Below are 18,066 nucleotides of genomic sequence, written 5' to 3' on the forward strand. Positions count from 1 at the left end.
ATTGGGTCCTCTTGGGGAGAGAGCCTTAGCTAGGGTTAGGGTTCGGTCCAGGGACGTCGCTAGGGCCGAAGCGACTCCGGTCTCGTGATCTGCCTCGAGGGCGGAAGTGAGGGCCCATGCAGCAAGGCGGCTCAAGTGCAGGGTTAGGGGTCGAGGCCGGCTTAGGTTTCGGTGGAGGGTCCCCGTTCGGTGTGGGGTTAGGGTTAGGGTTAGGTCCCAGGAGGCTCCAGGCGCCGAAACCACAGCAGGGCAGTGGTTTTCCCGAAGGCCTGAGTTGAGGGCACAAGGGACCGTGCCGGTCAGGATCCGTCTTTGGCTGCCAAGGCCACAGACGTCGATCGGCCCCTGTTCGAGGAGGCCTCCGGAATCCTCTCGGTCAGCTGCACACGGGCCTCGGAAACCACATGGTGAGCTTGCAGCTTCCATGCCGAGTCAGCATGCACCGCCTCTGGACCCCAGGCGCGTGGTCTTGTCAGACTTTGGTATGGGGTCCCCATGGGGAGGGAGCCTTAGCTAGGGTTAGGGTTTGGTCCAGGGACGTCGCCAGGGCTGAATCGACTCCACTCTCGTGATCTCCCTCGAGGGCTGAAGCGAGGGCCCATGCCACAAGGCGGCTCCATTGCAGGGTTAGGTTCGAGGCAGGCTTACGTTGCGGTGGAGGGTCCCGGGTCGTGGTACGGTTAGGGTTAGGGTTAGGTCCCAGGAGGCTCCAGGCGCCCAACCCACAGCAGGGCAGTGTTCTCCCCGAAGGGCTGAGTGGAGGGCACAAGGGACCGTGCCGGTCAGGATCCGTCTTTGGCTGCCAAGGCCACAGACGTCGATCGGCCCCTGTTCGAGGAGGCCTCCGGAATCCTCTCGGTCAGCTGCACACGGGCCTGGGAAACCACATGGTGAGCTTGCAGCTTCCATGCCGCGTCAGCCTGCACCGCCTCTGGACCCCAGGCGCGTGGTCTTGTCAGATTTTCCAATGGTGTCCCCATGGGGAGGGAGCCTTAGCTAGGGTTAGGGTTTGGTCCAGGGACGTCGCCAGGGCTGAATCGACTCCAGTCTCGTGATCTCCCTCGAGGGCTGAAGTGAGGGCCCATGCCAGAAGGCGGCTCCATTGCAGGGTTGGGTTCGAGGCAGTCTTACGTTGCGGTGGAGGGTCCCGGTTCGGGGTACGGTTAGGGTTAGGGTTAGGTCCCAGGAGGCTCCAGGCGCCCAACCCACAGCAGGGCAGTGTTCTCCCTGAAGGGCTGAGTGGAGGGCACAAGGGACCGTGCCGGTCAGGATCCGTCTTTGGCTGCCAAGGCCACACACGTGATTGGGCCCCTGGTCGAGGAGGCCTCCGGAATCCTCTCGGCAGCTGCAGCCGGGCCTGGGAAACGACATGGTGAGCTTCCAGGTTCCATGCCGAGTCAGCCTGCACCTCTTCCGGACCCCAGGCGCGTGGTGTTGTCAGACGTTGGCTTTGGGTCCTCTTGGGGAGAGAGCCTTAGCTAGGGTTAGGGTTCGGTCCAATGACGTCGCCAGGGCCGAAGCGACTCCGGTCTCGTGATCTACCTCGAGGGCTGAATTGAGGGCCCATGCAGCAAGGCGGCTCAAGTGCAGGGTTAGTGGTCGAGGCCGGCTTAGGTTTCGGTGGAGGGTGCCCGTTCGGTGTGGGGTTAGGGTTAGGGTTAGGTCCCAGGAGGCTCCAGGCGCCGAACCCACAGCAGGGCAGTGGTCTTCCCGAAGGCCTGAGTTGAGGGCACAAGGGACCGTGCCGGTCAGGATCCTTCTTTGGCTGCTAAGGCCACAGACGTCGATCGTCCCCTGTTCGAGGAGGCCTCCGGAATCCTCTCGGTCAGCTGCACACGGGCCTCGGAAACCACATGGTGAGCTTGCAGCTTCCATGCCGAGTCAGCATGCACCGCCTCTGGACCCCAGGCACGTGGTCTTGTCAGACTTTGGCATGGGGTCCCCATGGGGAGGGAGCCTTAGCTAGGGTTAGGGTTTGGTCCAGGGACGTCGCCAGGGCTGAATCGACTCCACTCTCGTGATCTCCCTCGAGGGATGAAGCGAGGGCCCATGCCAGAAGGCGGCTCCATTGCAGGGTTAGGTTCGAGGCAGGCTTACGTTGCGGTGGAGGGTCCTGGGTCGTGGTACGGTTAGGGTTAGGGTTAGGTCCCAGGAGGCTCCAGGCCCCCAACCCACAGCAGGGCAGTGTTCTCCCCGAAGGGCTGAGTGGAGGGCACAAGGGACCGTGCTGGTCAGGATCCGTCTTTGGCTGCCAAGGCCACACACGTGATTGGGCCCCTGGTCGAGGAGGCCTCCGGAATCCACTCGGCAGCTGCAGCCGGGCCTGGGAAACGACATGGTGAGCTTCCAGGTTCCATGCCGAGTCAGCCTGCACCTCTTCCGGACCCCAGGCGCGTGGTGTTGTCAGACGTTGGCATTGGGTCCTCTTGGGGAGAGAGCCTTAGCTAGGGTTAGGGTTCGGTCCAGGGACGTCGCCAGGGCCGAAGCGACTCCGGTCTCGTGATCTCCCTCGAGGGCTGAAGTGAGGGCCCATGCGGCAAGGCGGCTCAAGTGCAGGGTTAGGGGTCGAGGCCGGCTTAGGTTTCGGTGGAGGGTCCCCGTTCGGTGTGGGGTTGGGGTTAGGTCCCAGGAGGCTCCAGGCACCGAACCCACAGCAGGGCAGTGTTCTCCCCGAAGGGCTGAGTGGAGGGCACAAGGGACCGTGCCGGTCAGGATCCGTCTTTGGCTGCCAAGGCCACACACGTGATTGGGCCCCTGGTCGAGGAGGCCTCCGGAATCCTCTGGGAAGCTGCAGCCGGGCCTGGGAAACGACATGGTGAGCTTCCAGGTTCCATGCCGAGTCAGCCTGCACGTCTTCCGGACCCCAGGCGCGTGGTGTTGTCAGACGTTGGCATTGGGTACTCTTGTGGATAGAGCCTTAACTAGGGTTAGGGTTCGGTCCAGGGACGTGGCCAGGGCCGAAGCGACTCCGGTCTCGTGATCTCCCTCGAGGGCTGAAGTGAAGGCGCATGCCACAAGGCGGCTCCATTGCAGGGTTAGGTTTGAGGCAGGCTTACGTTGCGGTGGAGGGTCCCGGTTCGGGGTACGGTTAGGGTTAGGGTTAGGTCCCAGGAGGCTCCAGGCGCCGAACCCACAGCAGGGCAGTGGTCTTCCCGAAGGCCTGAGTTGAGGGCACAAGGGACCGTGCCGGTCAGGATCCGTCTTTGGCTGCCAAGGCCACAGACGTCGATCGGCCCCTGTTCGAGGAGGCCTCCGGAATCCTCTCGGTCAGCTGCACACGGGCCTGGGAAACCACATGGTGAGCTTGCAGCTTCCATGCCGAGTCAGCCTGCACCGCCTCTGGACCCCAGGCGCGTGGTCTTGTCAGACTTTGGCATGTGGTCCCCATGGGGAGGGAGCCTTAGCTAGGGCTAGGGTTTGGCCCAGGGACGTCGCCAGGGCAGAATCGACTGCAGTCTCGTGATCTCCCTCGAGGGCTGAAGTGAGGGCCCATGCCAGAAGGCGGCTCCATTGCAGGGTTAGGGTTCGAGGCAGGCTTACGTTGCTGTGGAGGGTCCCGGTTCGGGGTACGGTTAGGGTTACTGTTAGCTCCCAGGAGGCTCCAGGCGCCCAACCCACAGCAGGGCAGTGTTCTCCCCGAAGGGCTGAGTGGATGGCACAAGGGACCGTGCCGGTCAGGATCCGTCTTTGGCTGCCAAGGCCACACACGTGATTGGGCCCCTGGTCGAGGAGGCCTCCGGAATCCTCTCGGCAACTGCAGCCGGGCCTGGGAAACGACATGGTGAACTTCCAGGTTCCATGCTGAGTCAGCCTGCACCTCTTCCGGACCCCAGGCGCGTGGTGTTGTCAGACGTTGGCATTGGGTCCTCTTGGGGAGAGAGCCTTAGCTAGGGTTAGGGTTCGGTCCAGGGAAGTCGCTAGGGCCGAAGCGACTCCGGTCTCGTGATCTGCCTCGAGGGCGGAAGTGAGGGCCCATGCAGCAAGGCGGCTCAAGTGCAGGGTTAGGGGTCGAGGCCGGCTTAGGTTTCGGTGGAGGGTCCCCGTTCGGTGTGGGGTTAGGGTTAGGGTTAGGTCCCAGGAGGCTCCAGGCGCCGAAACCACAGCAGGGCAGTGGTTTTCCCGAAGGCCTGAGTTGAGGGCACAAGAGACCGTGCCGGTCAGGATCCGTCTTTGGCTGCCAAGGCCACAGACGTCGATCGGCCCCTGTTCGAGGAGGCCTCCGGAATCCTCTAGGTTAGCTGCACACGGGCCTGGGAAACCACATGGTGAGCTTGCAGCTTCCATGCCGAGTCAGCCTGCACCGCCTCTGGACCCGAGGCGCAGGGTCTTGTCAGACTTTGGCATGGGGTCCCCATGGGGAGGGAGCCTTAGCTAGGGTTAGGGTTTGGTCCAGGGACGTCGCCAGGGCTGAATCGACTGCAGTCTCGTGATCTCCCTCGAGGGCTGAAGCGAGGGCCCATGCCAGAAGGCGGCTCCATTGCAGGGTTAGGGTTCGAGGCAGGCTTACGTTGCGGTGGAGGGTCCCGGTTCGCAGTACGGTTAGGGGTAGGGTTAGGTCCCAGGAGGCTCCAGGCGCCCAACCCACAGCAGGGCAGTGTTCTCCCCGAAGGGCTGAGTGGAGGGCACAAGGGACCGTGCCGGTCAGGATCCGTCTTTGGCTGCCAAGGCCACACACGTGATTGGGCCCCTGGTCGAGGAGGCCTCCGGAATCCTCTCGGCAGCTGCAGCCGGGCCTGGGAAACGACATGGTGAGCTTCCAGGTTCCATGCCGAGTCAGCCTGCACCTCTTCCGGACCCCAGGCGCGTGGTGTTGTCAGACGTTGGCATTGGCTCCTCTTGGGGAGAGAGCCTTAGCTAGGGTTAGGGTTCGGTCCAGGGACGTGGCCAGGGCCGAAGCGACTCCGGTCTCGTGATCTCCCTCGAGGGCTGAAGTGAGGGCCCATGCAGCAAGGCGGCTCAAGTGCAGGGTTAGTGGTCGAGGCCGGCTTAGGTTTCGGTGGAGGCTCCCAGTTCGGTGTGGGGTTAGGGTTAGGGTTAGGTCCCAGGAGGCTCCAGGCGCCCAACCCACAGCAGGGCAGTGGTCTTCCCGAAGGCCTGAGTTGAGGGCACAAGGGACCGTGCCGGTCAGGATCCGTCTTTGGCTGCCAAGGCCACAGACGTCGATCGGCCCCTGTTCGAGGAGGCCTCCGGAATCCTCTCGGTCAGCTGCACACGGGCCTGGGAAACCACATGGTGAGCTTGCAGCTTCCATGCCGAGTCAGCCTGCACCGCCTCTGGACCCCAGGCGCGTGGTCTTGTCAGACTTTGACATGGGGTCCCCATGGGGAGGGAGCCTTAGCTAGGGTTAGGGTTTGGTCCAGGGACGTGGCCAGGGCAGAATCGACTCCAGTCTCGTGATCTCCCTCGAGGGCTGAAGTGAGGGCCCATGCCAGAAGGCGGCTCCATTGCAGGGTTAGGGTTCGAGGCAGGCTTACGTTGCGGTGGAGGGTCCCGGTTCAGGGTACGGTTAGGGTTAGGGTTAGGTCCCAGGAGGCTCCAGGCGCCCAACCCACAGCAGGGCAGTGTTCTCCCCGAAGGGCTGAGTGGAGGGCACAAGGGACCGTGCCGGTCAGGATCCGTCTTTGGCTGCCAAGGCCACACACGTGATTGGGCCCCTGGTCGAGGAGGCCTCCGGAATCCTCTCGGCAGCTGCAGCCGGGCCTGGGAAACGACATGGTGAGCTTCCAGGTTCCATGCCGAGTCAGCCTGCACGTCTTCCGGACCCCAGGCGCGTGGTGTTGTCAGACGTTGGCATTGGGTACTCTTGTGGATAGAGCCTTAGCTAGGGTTAGGGTTCGGTCCAGGGACGTGGCCAGGGCCGAAGCGACTCCGGTCTCGTGATCTCCCTCGAGGGCTGAAGTGAAGGCGCATGCCCCAAGGCGGCTCCATTGCAGGGTTAGGTTTGAGGCAGGCTTACGTTGCGGTGGAGGGTCCCGGTTCGGGGTACGGTTAGGGTTAGGGTTAGGTCCCAGGAGGCTCCAGGCGCCGAACCCACAGCAGGGCAGTGGTCTTCCCGAAGGCCTGAGTTGAGGGCACAAGGGACCGTGCCGGTCAGGATCCGTCTTTGGCTGCCAAGGCCACAGACGTCGATCGGCCCCTGTTCGAGGAGGCCTCCGGAATCCTCTCGGTCAGCTGCACACGGGCCTGGGAAACCACATGGTGAGCTTGCAGCTTCCATGCCGAGTCAGCCTGCACCGCCTCTGGACCCCAGGCGCGTGGTCTTGTCAGACTTTGGCATGGGGTCCCCATGGGGAGGGAGCCTTAGCTAGGGCTAGGGTTTGGCCCAGGGACGTCGCCAGGGCAGAATCGACTGCAGTCTCGTGATCTCCCTCGAGGGCTGAAGTGAGGGCCCATGCCAGAAGGCGGCTCCATTGCAGGGTTAGGGTTCGAGGCAGGCTTACGTTGCTGTGGAGGGTCCCGGTTCGGGGTACGGTTAGGGTTACTGTTAGCTCCCAGGAGGCTCCAGGCGCCCAACCCACAGCAGGGCAGTGTTCTCCCCGAAGGGCTGAGTGGAGGGCACAAGGGACCGTGCCGGTCAGGATCCGTCTTTGGCTGCCAAGGCCACACACGTGATTGGGCCCCTGGTCGAGGAGGCCTCCGGAATCCTCTCGGCAACTGCAGCCGGGCCTGGGAAACGACATGGTGAACTTCCAGGTTCCATGCTGAGTCAGCCTGCACCTCTTCCGGACCCCAGGCGCGTGGTGTTGTCAGACGTTGGCATTGGGTCCTCTTGGGGAGAGAGCCTTAGCTAGGGTTAGGGTTCGGTCCAGGGACGTCGCTAGGGCCGAAGCGACTCCGGTCTCGTGATCTGCCTCAAGGGCGGAAGTGAGGGCCCATGCAGCAAGGCGGCTCAAGTGCAGGGTTAGGGGTCGAGGCCGGCTTAGGTTTCGGTGGAGGGTCCCCGTTCGGTGTGGGGTTAGGGTTAGGGTTAGGTCCCAGGAGGCTCCAGGCGCCGAAACCACAGCAGGGCAGTGGTTTTCCCGAAGGCCTGAGTTGAGGGCACAAGGGACCGTGCCGGTCAGGATCCTTCGTTGGCTGCCAAGGCCACAGACGTCGATCGGCCCCTGTTCGAGGAGGCCTCCGGAATCCTCTCGGTCAGCTGCACACGGGCCTCGGAAACCACATGGTGAGCTTGCAGCTTCCATGCCGAGTCAGCATGCACCGCCTCTGGACCCCAGGCACGTGGTCTTGTCAGACTTTGGCATGGGGTCCCCATGGGGAGGGAGCCTTAGCTAGGGTTAGGGTTTGGTCCAGGGACGTCGCCAGGGCTGAATCGACTCCACTCTCGTGATCTCCCTCGAGGGCTGAAGCGAGGGCCCATGCCACAAGGCGGCTCCATTGCAGGGTTAGGTTCGAGGCAGGCTTACGTTGCGGTGGAGGGTCCCGGGTCGTGGTACGGTTAGGGTTAGGGTTAGGTCCCAGGAGGCTCCAGGCGCCCAACCCACAGCAGGGCAGTGTTCTCCCCGAAGGGCTGAGTGGAGGGCACAAGGGACCGTGCCGGTCAGGATCCGTCTTTGGCTGCCAAGGCCACAGACGTCGATCGGCCCCTGTTCGAGGAGGCCTCCGGAATCCTCTCGGTCAGCTGCACACGGGCCTGGGAAACCACATGGTGAGCTTGCAGCTTCCATGCCGCGTCAGCCTGCACCGCATCTGGACCCCAGGCGCGTGGTCTTGTCACATTTTCCAATGGTGTCCCCATGGGGAGGGAGCCTTAGCTAGGGTTAGGGTTTGGTCCAGGGACGTCGCCAGGGCTGAATCGACTCCAGTCTCGTGATCTCCCTCGAGGGCTGAAGTGAGGGCCCATGCCAGAAGGCGGCTCCATTGCAGGGTTGGGTTCGAGGCAGTCTTACGTTGCGGTGGAGGGTCCCGGTTCGGGGTACGGTTAGGGTTAGGGTTAGGTCCCAGGAGGCTCCAGGCGCCCAACCCACAGCAGGGCAGTGTTCTCCCTGAAGGGCTGAGTGGAGGGCACAAGGGACCGTGACGGTCAGGATCCGTCTTTGGCTGCCAAGGCCACACACGTGATTGGGCCCCTGGTCGAGGAGGCCTCCGGAATCCTCTCGGCAGCTGCAGCCGGGCCTGGGAAACCACATGGTGAGCTTCCAGGTTCCATGCCGAGTCAGCCTGCACCTCTTCCGGACCCCAGGCGCGTGGTGTTGTCAGACGTTGGCTTTGGGTCCTCTTGGGGAGAGAGCCTTAGCTAGGGATAGGGTTCGGTCCAATGACGTCGCCAGGGCCGAAGCGACTCCGGTCTCGTGATCTACCTCGAGGGCTGAATTGAGGGCCCATGCAGCAAGGCGGCTCAAGTGCAGGGTTAGTGGTCGAGGCCGGCTTAGGTTTCGGTGGAGGGTGCCCGTTCGGTGTGGGGTTAGGGTTAGGGTTAGGTCCCAGGAGGCTCCAGGCGCCGAACCCACAGCAGGGCAGTGGTCTTCCCGAAGGCCTGAGTTGAGGGCACAAGGGACCGTGCCGGTCAGGATCCTTCTTTGGCTGCTAAGGCCACAGACGTCGATCGTCCCCTGTTCGAGGAGGCCTCCGGAATCCTCTCGGTCAGCTGCACACGGGCCTCGGAAACCACATGGTGAGCTTGCAGCTTCCATGCCGAGTCAGCATGCACCGCCTCTGGACCCCAGGCACGTGGTCTTGTCAGACTTTGGCATGGGGTCCCCATGGGGAGGGAGCCTTAGCTAGGGTTTGGGTTTGGTCCAGGGACGTCGCCAGGGCTGAATCGACTCCACTCTCGTGATCTCCCTCGAGGGATGAAGCGAGGGCCCATGCCAGAAGGCGGCTCCATTGCAGGGTTAGGTTCGAGGCAGGCTTACGTTGCGGTGGAGGGTCCCGGGTCGTGGTACGGTTAGGGTTAGGGTTAGGTCCCAGGAGGCTCCAGGCCCCCAACCCACAGCAGGGCAGTGTTCTCCCCGAAGGGCTGAGTGGAGGGCACAAGGGACCGTGCTGGTCAGGATCCGTCTTTGGCTGCCAAGGCCACACACGTGATTGGGCCCCTGGTCGAGGAGGCCTCCGGAATCCACTCGGCAGCTGCAGCCGGGCCTGGGAAACGACATGGTGAGCTTCCAGGTTCCATGCCGAGTCAGCCTGCACCTCTTCCGGACCCCAGGCGCGTGGTGTTGTCAGACGTTGGCATTGGGTCCTCTTGGGGAGAGAGCCTTAGCTAGGGTTAGGGTTCGGTCCAGGGACGTCGCCAGGGCCGAAGCGACTCCGGTCTCGTGATCTCCCTCGAGGGCTGAAGTGAGGGCCCATGCGGCAAGGCGGCTCAAGTGCAGGGTTAGGGGTCGAGGCCGGCTTAGGTTTCGGTGGAGGGTCCCCGTTCGGTGTGGGGTTGGGGTTAGGTCCCAGGAGGCTCCAGGCACCGAACCCACAGCAGGGCAGTGTTCTCCCCGAAGGGCTGAGTTGAGGGCACAAGGGACCGTGCCGGTCAGGATCCGTCTTTGGCTGCCAAGGCCACACACATGATTGGGCCCCTGGTCGAGGAGGCCTCCGGAATCCTCTGGGAAGCTGCAGCCGGGCCTGGGAAACGACATGGTGAGCTTCCAGGTTCCATGCCGAGTCAGCCTGCACGTCTTCCGGACCCCAGGCGCGTGGTGTTGTCAGACGTTGGCATTGGGTACTCTTGTGGATAGAGCCTTAGCTAGGGTTAGGGTTCGGTCCAGGGACGTGGCCAGGGCCGAAGCGACTCCGGTCTCGTGATCTCCCTCGAGGGCTGAAGTGAAGGCGCATGCCACAAGGCGGCTCCATTGCAGGGTTAGGTTTGAGGCAGGCTTACGTTGCGGTGGAGGGTCCCGGTTCGGGGTACGGTTAGGGTTAGGGTTAGGTCCCAGGAGGCTCCAGGCGCCGAACCCACAGCAGGGCAGTGGTCTTCCCGAAGGCCTGAGTTGAGGGCACAAGGGACCGTGCCGGTCAGGATCCGTCTTTGGCTGCCAAGGCCACAGACGTCGATCGGCCCCTGTTCGAGGAGGCCTCCGGAATCCTCTCGGTCAGCTGCACACGGGCCTGGGAAATCACATGGTGAGCTTACAGCTTCCATGCCGAGTCAGCCTGCACCGCCTCTGGACCCCAGGCGCGTGGTCTTGTCAGACTTTGGCATGGGGTCCCCATGGGGAGGGAGCCTTAGCTAGGGCTAGGGTTTGGCCCAGGGACGTCGCCAGGGCAGAATCGACTGCAGTCTCGTGATCTCCCTCGAGGGCTGAAGTGAGGGCCCATGCCAGAAGGCGGCTCCATTGCAGGGTTAGGGTTCGAGGCAGGCTTACGTTGCTGTGGAGGGTCCCGGTTCGGGGTACGGTTAGGGTTACTGTTAGGTCCCAGGAGGCTCCAGGCGCCCAACCCACAGCAGGGCAGTGTTCTCCCCGAAGGGCTGAGTGGAGGGCACAAGGGACCGTGCCGGTCAGGATCCGTCTTTGACTGCCAAGGCCACACACGTGATTGGGCCCCTGGTCGAGGAGGCCTCCGGAATCCTCTCGGCAACTGCAGCCGGGCCTGGGAAACGACATGGTGAACTTCCAGGTTCCATGCTGAGTCAGCCTGCACCTCTTCCGGACCCCAGGCGCGTGGTGTTGTCAGACGTTGGCATTGGGTCCTCTTGGGGAGAGAGCCTTAGCTAGGGTTAGGGTTCGGTCCAGGGACGTCGCTAGGGCCGAAGCGACTCCGGTCTCGTGATCTGCCTCGAGGGCGGAAGTGAGGGCCCATGCAGCAAGGCGGCTCAAGTGCAGGGTTAGGGGTCGAGGCCGGCTTAGGTTTCGGTGGAGGGTCCCCGTTCGGTGTGGGGTTAGGGTTAGGGTTAGGTCCCAGGAGGCTCCAGGCGCCGAAACCACAGCAGGGCAGTGGTTTTCCCGAAGGCCTGAGTTGAGGGCACAAGAGACCGTGCCGGTCAGGATCCGTCTTTGGCTGCCAAGGCCACAGACGTCGATCGGCCCCTGTTCGAGGAGGCCTCCGGAATCCTCTAGGTTAGCTGCACACGGGCCTGGGAAACCACATGGTGAGCTTGCAGCTTCCATGCCGAGTCAGCCTGCACCGCCACTGGACCCCAGGCGCAGGGTCATGTCAGACTTTGGCATGGGGTCCCCATGGGGAGGGAGCCTTAGCTAGGGTTAGGGTTTGGTCCAGGGACGTCGCCAGGGCTGAATCGACTGCAGTCTCGTGATCTCCCTCGAGGGCTGAAGCGAGGGCCCATGCCAGAAGGCGGCTCCATTGCAGGGTTAGGGTTCGAGGCAGGCTTACGTTGCGGTGGAGGGTCCCGGTTCGCAGTACGGTTAGGGGTAGGGTTAGGTCCCAGGAGGCTCCAGGCGCCCAACCCACAGCAGGGCAGTGTTCTCCCCGAAGGGCTGAGTGGAGGGCACAAGGGACCGTGCCGGTCAGGATCCGTCTTTGGCTGCCAAGGCCACACACGTGATTGGGCCCCTGGTCGAGGAGGCCTCCGGAATCCTCTCGGCAGCTGCAGCCGGGCCTGGGAAACGACATGGTGAGCTTCCAGGTTCCATGCCGAGTCAGCCTGCACGTCTTCCGGACCCCAGGCGCGTGGTGTTGTCAGACGTTGGCATTGGGTCCTCTTGGGGAGAGAGCCTTAGCTAGGGTTAGGGTTCGGTCCAGGGACGTGGCCAGGGCCGAAGCGACTCCGGTCTCCTGATCTCCCTCGAGGGCTGAAGTGAGGGCCCATGCAGCAAGGCGGCTCAAGTGCAGGGTTAGTGGTCGAGGCCGGCTTAGGTTTCGGTGGAGGCTCCCAGTTCGGTGTGGGGTTAGGGTTAGGGTTAGGTCCCAGGAGGCTCCAGGCGCCCAACCCACAGCAGGGCAGTGGTCTTCCCGAAGGCCTGAGTTGAGGGCACAAGGGACCGTGCCGGTCAGGATCCGTCTTTGGCTGCCAAGGCCACAGACGTCGATCGGCCCCTGTTCGAGGAGGCCTCCGGAATCCTCTCGGTCAGCTGCACACGGGCCTGGGAAACCACATGGTGAGCTTGCAGCTTCCATGCCGAGTCAGCCTGCACCGCCTCTGGACCCCAGGCGCGTGGTCTTGTCAGACTTTGACATGGGGTCCCCATGGGGAGGGAGCCTTAGCTAGGGTTAGGGTTTGGTCCAGGGACGTGGCCAGGGCAGAATCGACTCCAGTCTCGTGATCTCCCTCGAGGGCTGAAGTGAGGGCCCATGCCAGAAGGCGGCTCCATTGCAGGGTTAGGGTTCGAGGCAGGCTTACGTTGCGGTGGAGGGTCCCGGTTCAGGGTACGGTTAGGGTTAGGGTTAGGTCCCAGGAGGCTCCAGGCGCCCAACCCACAGCAGGGCAGTGTTCTCCCCGAAGGGCTGAGTGGAGGGCACAAGGGACCGTGCCGGTCAGGATCCGTCTTTGGCTGCCAAGGCCACACACGTGATTGGGCCCCTGGTCGAGGAGGCCTCCGGAATCCTCTCGGCAGCTGCAGCCGGGCCTGGGAAACGACATGGTGAGCTTCCAGGTTCCATGCCGAGTCAGCCTGCACGTCTTCCGGACCCCAGGCGCGTGGTGTTGTCAGACGTTGGCATTGGGTACTCTTGTGGATAGAGCCTTAGCTAGGGTTAGGGTTCGGTCCAGGGACGTGGCCAGGGCCGAAGCGACTCCGGTCTCGTGATCTCCCTCGAGGGCTGAAGTGAAGGCGCATGCCCCAAGGCGGCTCCATTGCAGGGTTAGGTTTGAGGCAGGCTTACGTTGCGGTGGAGGGTCCCGGTTCGGGGTACGGTTAGGGTTAGGGTTAGGTCCCAGGAGGCTCCAGGCGCCGAACCCACAGCAGGGCAGTGGTCTTCCCGAAGGCCTGAGTTGAGGGCACAAGGGACCGTGCCGGTCAGGATCCGTCTTTGGCTGCCAAGGCCACAGACGTCGATCGGCCCCTGTTCGAGGAGGCCTCCGGAATCCTCTCGGTCAGCTGCACACGGGCCTGGGAAACCACATGGTGAGCTTGCAGCTTCCATGCCGAGTCAGCCTGCACCGCCTCTGGACCCCAGGCGCGTGGTCTTGTCAGACTTTGGCATGGGGTCCCCATGGGGAGGGAGCCTTAGCTAGGGCTAGGGTTTGGCCCAGGGACGTCGCCAGGGCAGAATCGACTGCAGTCTCGTGATCTCCCTCGAGGGCTGAAGTGAGGGCCCATGCCAGAAGGCGGCTCCATTGCAGGGTTAGGGTTCGAGGCAGGCTTACGTTGCTGTGGAGGGTCCCGGTTCGGGGTACGGTTAGGGTTACTGTTAGCTCCCAGGAGGCTCCAGGCGCCCAACCCACAGCAGGGCAGTGTTCTCCCCGAAAGGCTGAGTGGAGGGCACAAGGGACCGTGCCGGTCAGGATCCGTCTTTGGCTGCCAAGGCCACACACGTGATTGGGCCCCTGGTCGAGGAGGCCTCCGGAATCCTCTCGGCAACTGCAGCCGGGCCTGGGAAACGACATGGTGAACTTCCAGGTTCCATGCTGAGTCAGCCTGCACCTCTTCCGGACCCCAGGCGCGTGGTGTTGTCAGACGTTGGCATTGGGTCCTCTTGGGGAGAGAGCCTTAGCTAGGGTTAGGGTTCGGTCCAGGGACGTCGCTAGGGCCGAAGCAACTCCGGTCTCGTGATCTGCCTCGAGGGCGGAAGTGAGGGCCCATGCAGCAAGGCGGCTCAAGTGCAGGGTTAGGGGTCGAGGCCGGCTTAGGTTTCGGTGGAGGGTCCCCGTTCGGTGTGGGGTTAGGGTTAGGGTTAGGTCCCAGGAGGCTCCAGGCGCCGAAACCACAGCAGGGCAGTGGTTTTCCCGAAGGCCTGAGTTGAGGGCACAAGAGACCGTGCCGGTCAGGATCCGTCTTTGGCTGCCAAGGCCACAGACGTCGATCGGCCCCTGTTCGAGGAGGCCTCCGGAATCCTCTAGGTTAGCTGCACACGGGCCTGGGAAACCACATGGTGAGCTTGCAGCTTCCATGCCGAGTCAGCCTGCACCGCCTCTGGACCCCAGGCGCAGGGTCTTGTCAGACTTTGGCATGGGGTCCCCATGGGGAGGGAGCCTTAGCTAGGGTTAGGGTTTGGTCCAGGGACGTCGCCAGGGCTGAATCGACTGCAGTCTCGTGATCTCCCTCGAGGGCTGAAGCGAGGGCCCATGCCAGAAGGCGGCTCCATTGCAGGGTTAGGGTTCGAGGCAGGCTTACGTTGCGGTGGAGGGTCCCGGTTCGCAGTACGGTTAGGGGTAGGGTTAGGTCCCAGGAGGCTCCAGGCGCCCAACCCACAGCAGGGCAGTGTTCTCCCCGAAGGGCTGAGTGGAGGGCACAAGGGACCGTGCCGGTCAGGATCCGTCTTTGGCTGCCAAGGCCACACACGTGATTGGGCCCCTGGTCGAGGAGGCCTCCGGAATCCTCTCGGCAGCTGCAGCCGGGCCTGGGAAACGACATGGTGAGCTTCCAGGTTCCATGCCGAGTCAGCCTGCACCTCTTCCGGACCCCAGGCGCGTGGTGTTGTCAGACGTTGGCATTGGGTCCTCTTGGGGAGAGAGCCTTAGCTAGGGTTAGGGTTCGGTCCAGGGACGTGGCCAGGGCCGAAGCGACTCCGGTCTCGTGATCTCCCTCGAGGGCTGAAGTGAGGGCCCATGCAGCAAGGCGGCTCAAGTGCAGGGTTAGTGGTCGAGGCCGGCTTAGGTTTCGGTGGAGGCTCCCAGTTCGGTGTGGGGTTAGGGTTAGGGTTAGGTCCCAGGAGGCTCCAGGCGCCCAACCCACAGCAGGGCAGTGGTCTTCCCGAAGGCCTGAGTTGAGGGCACAAGGGACCGTGCCGGTCAGGATCCGTCTTTGGCTGCCAAGGCCACAGACGTCGATCGGCCCCTGTTCGAGGAGGCCTCCGGAATCCTCTCGGTCAGCTGCACACGGGCCTGGGAAACCACATAGTGAGCTTGCAGCTTCCATGCCGAGTCAGCCTGCACCGCCTCTGGACCCCAGGCGCGTGGTCTTGTCAGACTTTGACATGGGGTCCCCATGGGGAGGGAGCCTTAGCTAGGGTTAGGGTTTGGTCCAGGGACGTGGCCAGGGCAGAATCGACTCCAGTCTCGTGATCTCCCTCGAGGGCTGAAGTGAGGGCCCATGCCAGAAGGCGGCTCCATTGCAGGGTTAGGGTTCGAGGCAGGCTTACGTTGCGGTGGAGGGTCCCGGTTCGGGGTACGGTTAGGGTTAGGGTTAGGTCCCAGGAGGCTCCAGGCGCCCAACCCACAGCAGGGCAGTGTTCTCCCCGAAGGGCTGAGTGGAGGGCACAAGGGACCGTGCCGGTCAGGATCCGTCTTTGGCTGCCAAGGCCACACTCGTGATTGGGCCCCTGGTCGAGGAGGCCTCCGGAATCCTCTCGGCAGCTGCAGCCGGGCCTGGGAAACGACATGGTGAGCTTCCATGTTCCATGCCGAGTCAGCCTGCACGTCTTCCGGACCCCAGGCGCGTGGTGTTGTCAGACGTTGGCATTGGGTACTCTTGTGGATAGAGCCTTAGCTAGGGTTAGGGTTCGGTCCAGGGACGTGGCCAGGGCCGAAGCGACTCCGGTCTCGTGATCTCCCTCGAGGGCTGAAGTGAAGGCGCATGCCACAAGGCGGCTCCATTGCAGGGTTAGGTTTGAGGCAGGCTTACGTTGCGGTGGAGGGTCCCGGTTCGGGGTACGGTTAGGGTTAGGGTTAGGTCCCAGGAGGCTCCAGGCGCCGAACCCACAGCAGGGCAGTGGTCTTCCCGAAGGCCTGAGTTGAGGGCACAAGGGACCGTGCCGGTCAGGATCCGTCTTTGGCTGCCAAGGCCACAGACGTCGATCGGCCCCTGTTCGAGGAGGCCTCCGGAATCCTCTCGGTCAGCTGCACACGGGCCTGGGAAACCACATGGTGAGCTTGCAGCTTCCATGCCGAGTCAGCCTGCACCGCCTCTGGACCCCAGGCGCGTGGTCTTGTCAGACTTTGGCATGGGGTCCCCATGGGGAGGGAGCCTTAGCTAGGGCTAGGGTTTGGCCCAGGGACGTCGCCAGGGCAGAATCGACTGCAGTCTCGTGATCTCCCTCGAGGGCTGAAGTGAGGGCCCATGCCAGAAGGCGGCTCCATTGCAGGGTTAGGGTTCGAGGCAGGCTTACGTTGCTGTGGAGGGTCCCGGTTCGGGGTACGGTTAGGGTTACTGTTAGCTCCCAGGAGGCTCCAGGCGCCCAACCCACAGCAGGGCAGTGTTCTCCCCGAAGGGCTGAGTGGAGGGCACAAGGGACCGTGCCGGTCAGGATCCGTCTTTGGCTGCCAAGGCCACACACGTGATTGGGCCCCTGGTCGAGGAGGCCTCCGGAATCCTCTCGGCAACTGCAGCCGGGCCTGGGAAACGACATGGTGAACTTCCAGGTTCCATGCTGAGTCAGCCTGCACCTCTTCCGGACCCCAGGCGCGTGGTGTTGTCAGACGTTGGCATTGGGTCCTCTTGGGGAGAGAGCCTTAGCTAGGGTTAGGGTTCGGTCCAGGGACGTCGCTAGGGCCGAAGCGACTCCGGTCTCGTGATCTGCCTCGAGGGCGGAAGTGAGGGCCCATGCAGCAAGGCGGCTCAAGTGCAGGGTTAGGGGTCGAGGCCGGCTTAGGTTTCGGTGGAGGGTCCCCGTTCGGTGTGGGGTTAGGGTTAGGGTTAGGTCCCAGGAGGCTCCAGGCGCCGAAACCACAGCAGGGCAGTGGTTTTCCCGAAGGCCTGAGTTGAGGGCACAAGGGACCGTGCCGGTCAGGATCCTTCGTTGGCTGCCAAGGCCACAGACGTCGATCGGCCCCTGTTCGAGGAGGCCTCCGGAATCCTCTCGGTCAGCTGCACACGGGCCTCGGAAACCACATGGTGAGCTTGCAGCTTCCATGCCGAGTCAGCATGCACCGCCTCTGGACCCCAGGCACGTGGTCTTGTCAGACTTTGGCATGGGGTCCCCATGGGGAGGGAGCCTTAGCTAGGGTTAGGGTTTGGTCCAGGGACGTCGCCAGGGCTGAATCGACTCCACTCTCGTGATCTCCCTCGAGGGCTGAAGCGAGGGCCCATGCCACAAGGCGGCTCCATTGCAGGGTTAGGTTCGAGGCAGGCTTACGTTGCGGTGGAGGGTCCCGGGTCGTGGTACGGTTAGGGTTAGGGTTAGGTCCCAGGAGGCTCCAGGCGCCCAACCCACAGCAGGGCAGTGTTCTCCCCGAAGGGCTGAGTGGAGGGCACAAGGGACCGTGCCGGTCAGGATCCGTCTTTGGCTGCCAAGGCCACAGACGTCGATCGGCCCCTGTTCGAGGAGGCCTCCGGAATCCTCTCGGTCAGCTGCACACGGGCCTGGGAAACCACATGGTGAGCTTGCAGCTTCCATGCCGCGTCAGCCTGCACCGCATCTGGACCCCAGGCGCGTGGTCTTGTCAGATTTTCCAATGGTGTCCCCATGGGGAGGGAGCCTTAGCTAGGGTTAGGGTTTGGTCCAGGGACGTCGCCAGGGCTGAATCGACTCCACTCTCGTGATCTCCCTCGAGGGATGAAGCGAGGGCCCATGCCAGAAGGCGGCTCCATTGCAGGGTTAGGTTCGAGGCAGGCTTACGTTGCGGTGGAGGGTCCCGGGTCGTGGTACGGTTAGGGTTAGGGTTAGGTCCCAGGAGGCTCCAGGCCCCCAACCCACAGCAGGGCAGTGTTCTCCCCGAAGGGCTGAGTGGAGGGCACAAGGGACCGTGCTGGTCAGGATCCGTCTTTGGCTGCCAAGGCCACACACGTGATTGGGCCCCTGGTCGAGGAGGCCTCCGGAATCCACTCGGCAGCTGCAGCCGGGCCTGGGAAACGACATGGTGAGCTTCCAGGTTCCATGCCGAGTCAGCCTGCACCTCTTCCGGACCCCAGGCGCGTGGTGTTGTCAGACGTTGGCATTGGGTCCTCTTGGGGAGAGAGCCTTAGCTAGGGTTAGGGTTCGGTCCAGGGACGTCGCCAGGGCCGAAGCGACTCCGGTCTCGTGATCTCCCTCGAGGGCTGAAGTGAGGGCCCATGCGGCAAGGCGGCTCAAGTGCAGGGTTAGGGGTCGAGGCCGGCTTAGGTTTCGGTGGAGGGTCCCCGTTCGGTGTGGGGTTGG

Source organism: Panthera pardus, unplaced genomic scaffold (assembly GCF_024362965.1).
Source record: "Panthera pardus isolate Hobbes unplaced genomic scaffold, ASM2436296v1 HiC_scaffold_316, whole genome shotgun sequence".
NCBI classification, from domain to species: domain Eukaryota; kingdom Metazoa; phylum Chordata; class Mammalia; order Carnivora; family Felidae; genus Panthera; species Panthera pardus.